Genomic DNA, 6,098 nt, shown 5'->3' with positions numbered 1-6,098 from the left:
TTTAGATTTCTTCATACTGAGGAGGATAAAAACATCAAGATGAAGACATCAAAGCTGGAGCTGCTGCTTGGTTTTCTTAAAGTATTTATAAAGTTTTGACTCTGATCAGTTCAAATGTCACAGTCGCACTGTCATGACTGCTTTATCTTAAAAATATTAGACAGCTTAAGTTTGATTCCTGGTGACACCCAAAGCAGAAAAGAGGACAAGCATGATGATTTAAACATGTTTGACAGGGACAAAAGCAGCACGGCTGAATCAGAGCAGTTCCTGGTCTGCAGTGTCTCTCAGAAAGGAAACCAAGACTAATGGATGCAAACTCAGTACTAAATAATTCACTCTGATTGTACTATGCTGCAAATGTTTTTGTCTAATTTCCAGCAATGCTGCACCTCATTTGCTGTTAAGACTGCTGCTGCCGGCAGCAGCGACTCGCTCCTGCGCTCGCTGAGACAAATGAATCACGTTGTGAACGTCGGGAGGAAGCTGCGCTCCGCAAACCGTCGCACGCTCCACATGAAAGACGCTGATGTCTCGCTGCCATCCTTTTCAACCCAGAGCACAGGCTATATTTATCACACTGCTTATTAGTGTGTCTGTTGAGCACTGCGATCGTCATGTGCAGGAAACCAAACCGTTAAGGGTTGCCGGTTGAAATCCAGGTAATATCTTAGCTCCTTTACATGACGCATGAAAACTATCCAGGAAAACCTGGAGTTTAAGAACCAAACCAACCAGCAGGACCGCCACAGAAACATGCACAGATCACAGAGACAGAATATTCCTCTCAGAGACACACACACACACACACACCTGGTGCAGGGAGTGTGGCAGCAGTGTGTAGTCGCTGTGTTCTCCCAGGGACTGCAGCGAGGCCAGCAGCTCCGTGCTGAGGCCCTCAGGTCCGCCTGCAGAGCCTTCTGGAAACAGAAAACACACACACACACAAAAAACAGGTTAATATAAAGCTTCACAATATTCACATCTTCAAGTTGACTTCCCATCCTTTGTGGAAGAATACATGTGATTGTATAATTACATCAACTGTGTAAATCCATTAAATTCAAACCAGTGGTATCATGTGCAAAATGTGCTGGAGGAGCTTTCTCTAGATAGAGACATGGAATTGATAAACCTGATTAGATCCTGAAATGCAGAATGTCTTCATGCAGCCAACGGTGCAACAGGGATTGGTCTGTTTCTGTTGAATTGTTCTGTTTACTGAGAACACCAGAACATTTAACCCTTCCATAATGCTCATTTTTAATGCTATCACTGTCTGGTAACAGCTGTTTTTAGAGCATATGGCAAGATTAATAATTGGTAAAAAAATTTACAAAGCAGAGACTCTTTTTTAGGGTTGAAAAAAACATACGTTATCACTCAATACTTCAGTGTTTTGCATAGAACATGAAAAAATAACAGCTGACAGTCAAATGTGAGCACTGCTGAACCAACTTTCTCCTTAATCGGACACATGCTGGTGGATCGAACAAATATGTTCATTTTTTGTGGTTGTACAAATAATAAATATTATTTTTATGAAAAGTTACTTAAAAAAAATGAAAATTCAAGTTCAGATATTTAAATTTAGGGAAAATTTGGCCAAAGCAAAATGTCAGAACAGGTCAATTTTCACCCAAACTGTAATGTAATGGTGTTGAAGTTAAAGATATGTTGCTGTGATTATGTGTGTGTGTGTGTGTGTGTGTGTGTGTGTGTGTGTGTGTGTGTGTGTGTGTGTGTGTGTGTGTGTGTGTGTGTCTTCCCCAGAGGATACACTCCACGATAAGAGCTCGGGGGGGCTGCGATCAGTGGCGCCAGCAACAATTAGCGGGAGCTTTATGGTGCAGCTCTTATATAACGCTGCTTATCAGCCGCGGCTCTACAGTGACCGTATGGAGCATCGTCCTGATCATCTTAACCAGATGCTGAGCTTCAGGAAAGCTTTCCATTGTGCGTTCTCAATCTCGTGAACATATGATACTCAATATAATGAGTATTGCGATAACGATTTGAGATTTGTTCTTTCAAACGACTGCGCTCTGGTTTTAGCCCCTTATTTACACATCATATGATTCAGAAGAAGAGCAGTTTGGGCTTTATTGTTGTTTTTGATCATTTTTTAATTGAATTATGTGCTTAAAATAAATGAATTAAAAGTCTTTTACCTGTGTTGCCGTCTACGAACAGCCCTCCGTCTTTGTGCGCGTCCCCGCTCCCAGGACGCCTGGCCGGACTGGCATTTTTGTTCCCCATCACCTCGGCGACTGCGGCGCTCTCCCCCTCGGAGCCCCTCCGGTGGGCCGTGGCTGGGTCTCCCCTCCTCTTCAGGCCCTCACTGGGAAAACATTGACTTCGATCGCGATGCTTCTAAGGGAATTACTTTGGGAGTTGTTTGCACTTGTGAGAGTTCCTGAAGGGACCAGGGGGGGGGGGGGGGGGGGGACGCCGCGAACGCGAGTGGAGGTGGTCTCGGCAGGTCCGGCTTGCGGTCACTCTCAACAAAGCATGTGATTTAATCCTCCATCACCTCTCCCCGGGTGGCCAGGAACAGACGACACAGAGCGGGAAGGCGGGACTGGAGACCAACTCACTCCCAGCTCCTGCAGGATATTTTCAGTCCTTTAAAAACTGTTGAAGAAAATGAGGCACATTTTAACAATGGAACAAATCACGTCTCATGTATGCAGCACGTTCTGTTCTGGATGCAAAGCGAAGGTGAAGTGTACCTCATGCCATTGAGTAAATGGGTCTAAGCTGTGACGAGCAGCTGATGCACGGCGGAGTGCTTCATTCTTAAGGACGCTGGGGTTGTAAACATTAATGCGGCAGCTCACACAACAGGAGCGTGTCGGTTTACATAACCTCGGCTGTCAGTCTACAGAGCTGTGGTCAGGGTGTTTCCCAGTCAGCTCAGGCGAAACACACCAGTCACAAGCACGAGCTGAACAATCACAGTCTGCAAGCCTCTGATAGTTCGAGCGTTCAAGCGTTAAAACCGAGCTTGAGCCACGTTAAAGGAGGATGTATTAAGGGTCTCAATACATCAGACAACAGATATTCAAAGGTAGCGTCTCCCTCTGCAGGACATATACAGTTTGGATATAGATTCTAAAGGCCCGACATGGACGTCTCCGCCGGTTGACAACACGCGGCTGTCGAGTTGATGATGAAGATATTTCTGCATCACGAGATTTACATTTTCAGGCCGGGTGGTTTGAGGGTATGAAAGCGGTGCGACAGTACGCAGTCATGTGAACCGGGTGAATTCTCCAACCGGGAACGAGACACAGAGTACAAACAGCAGCTGCAGAGACCGACTGAAAGATGAAAAGGCTCTAATCCTCTCTGTCTCCTTAGCTTTGAATACATTTCAATTGATTTGGTGAACACATTAAAGGTTTTCAAAAGAGCTCATCTTTATATTAGTAGATATTTAGATACTTGATCCTACAAAAATAAGACTTGGATGTAACAAATCAACTACTCTATATCAGTAAGTGTAAAAAAAATAAGATGGGTAAAGAAATGAAGTCAAGTACAAAAGTAAAGATTTTTAACCCTCATATTAATCAGATTAACTCCTACACTTAAATAAAGCAGCCTTGTATGAACATGTCAATGGTCTTTAAACATCAGTTTCCACATTTTAATCATTTCCAAACAGGGTTCCTGAAATTTTCTAAGAATTAATCATACAAAGATAGATTGACAAAGATAGAAAAGGGGAACCTAAAACTAATATTTACTAAGATCATCTGGTTAAGTTTTTAGTTGAGTGTTTTTTAAGACACATTTCTCAAACTCAGTGTGCTGTTATTGTAATTAAAATGAAATAAGATGTAGTGAAATCTATAATCAGGCAGGATTCCAAGTGTGGCTTGGGAGTTTCTAAATTACAATCCTTTGTTCTAAACCACTAATTGTTTGGGGAAGAATAGTGTGGATGAATTGGAAATGGAGCCTAAAGTGTTAACTGAATAGTTGTACATTAGATGGCGGTATTAGCTTTGACTTTATTCTTTGTGTCCCTGTAATTTTTTATTTTTTTTTCTGGAAATCATCACATGTGCGCAGGGAGAACATGCAAACACAACATAAACCCATCTCCCTGGAAGACTAGGGCACTACCCACTTTGTATTAAAATGAAGAAGCAGTGAAAATCAGTGTGAATAACTGTAAAATCAGGACACGCGTGTTACAGTCATCCAGCTTTCCGCTGGAGCTGAGTTGTTGGTGTGATTCCCGTTATTTCCCTTCACCTCGTGGATAAAATGTAAAGAAATGTCGCACCAGTGGGTGGCGGGCACAGGCACGTGTCCGTGACGCCGACGCCGCTGCCGCGCGCAGCCGCTCGCTCGCGCTGCATTAACCCGATTTACACCAGCTTAACTCGATTTTTAGCATTCAAAATCAACATTCAGACCAGAAACCGGCTCGGCTGAGTAGAAACGAGCTCTCTGCGTGTCTGGGTCGGCTTGTCTAAGACAGGGTGTCGAGTTTATTGCGTTTTTGTTCTTTTTTTCTGCGCCTGATCTCCGCAGGAAGATAACAAATCAGTACACTTGTCACTTTGTGCTCGTGACATCCCGCTAACACCCCTCTGAGGGGGAGCATATGTGTGTGTGTGGCGGTGTGGAGGAGGATGGAGATGTACTCACCGCTGGAGGAGGTCTGGGGGTCCGGGTGGGCCTCCACAGCTGTTCTCCGGCTCTCTCTCCCCTCCTGCTCCGTGTTTACAGTCCAATCCGGGGATTTCTCTCTCTGCGCTCCCCTCCTAATCGCAGACACACAAACATCTGCCCTGCGTGCTCACTGCGGGGTTTACTGCGCCGCTTTATCCTGAACATTACGGTAAAACATCAGGAAGCGCAGTTTGGATAGATCGGTGGATGAACACTTTTATTTTCAGAAGGGTTTTTTTTTTTTTCGTAATTTGCTTCTTATGTAATCTGTCCTCCATATCTTGAAATATCGTCATTAATCCATTCAAGACTGACATCAATTAGAAATTCCTATATCCCATTCACTGATTCCGTTTACACTAAGTAAAAGTGCTACTAAGAACTGAATAAAATAAAATAAGAGTTTGAAATAATCACGGTACGTTTTGAAGCCTTTTGAAAATAATGGATGTGATTTGTGGGAAAACACTGACGCCTGGTGGAAAAATGCAGTACTGCAGGGGGTGGTGGGTCCATGGCTCAGGGCTCCATGCACTGATTGTGAGAAAGTTATCAGTTTATCGAAGCAACTGTACATGTCATCCCCTGGATTAGAGCATAAATTGTACCTTTAGAAAATATATATTGACTTATTTTTAACTAATTTGTAAGATTTTAGTTTTTTTTATCTAATGTTTTCCTAAAACAGAGTTGCACGATTGTCCTAATGCCTGTGTCTGTGTCAGGGGTTTGTAACTCCAGGTAACAAGATCTCCTCTAGACTGCCATGTGTTTTATTATGCAAAACGGGTGAATCCATTGTTTCCCAAGGGAGTTTTAAATGCAGAGACACACCACACACACACAAACCACAAAGCAAAACCAGCTAATGGTGTTCATACAGCAAACAAAAGATTGTCTTCAGTTTCTTCACTTCTTTGTGATCTCAATGTTTGAGTTGGAACAGGTTTTCCACAAAAAAAAGTGTCCCAATCAACAAGACTGGAACGCAAATCCAGTGATGAGTCCTCAGAGGGATCACAGCTCTACACTATGATGACATTGGAATAAAATAAATTCGCTATTGACATTTTCCTAGAGGATCATGTAGCAAAGGACTGAGCCAGCATTTCACCAAATGGCATCCAAAAATCCAAACTTTCATTTTAAGCCTCCACAACCTACGGGGATTTTCACTGGGATTAAATAAGAGCAGATCAGAGAGAAAAGCTGAGGCTGAGCAGTTTAGAGATAAAACTAGACAGGAAAAGTCAACCTGGTTTGAGGAAAGATGGCAGATATTTTGGTAGAAAGATGGAGATGGAGGGAGATTCTGAGCAAAAAGAAAACTTGAAAGAGTAAAAGTTGCATTGGTGTTGAAGATTTCTGCTATTTAAAGACGTTGAATTGAGACTCCTCGATGCTTGGAG

Source organism: Salarias fasciatus, chromosome 15 (assembly GCF_902148845.1).
Source record: "Salarias fasciatus chromosome 15, fSalaFa1.1, whole genome shotgun sequence".
Taxonomy (NCBI): Eukaryota; Metazoa; Chordata; class Actinopteri; order Blenniiformes; family Blenniidae; genus Salarias; species Salarias fasciatus.
The sequence above is the reverse complement of the archived record's forward strand: the minus strand, read 5'-3'. Positions refer to the sequence as shown.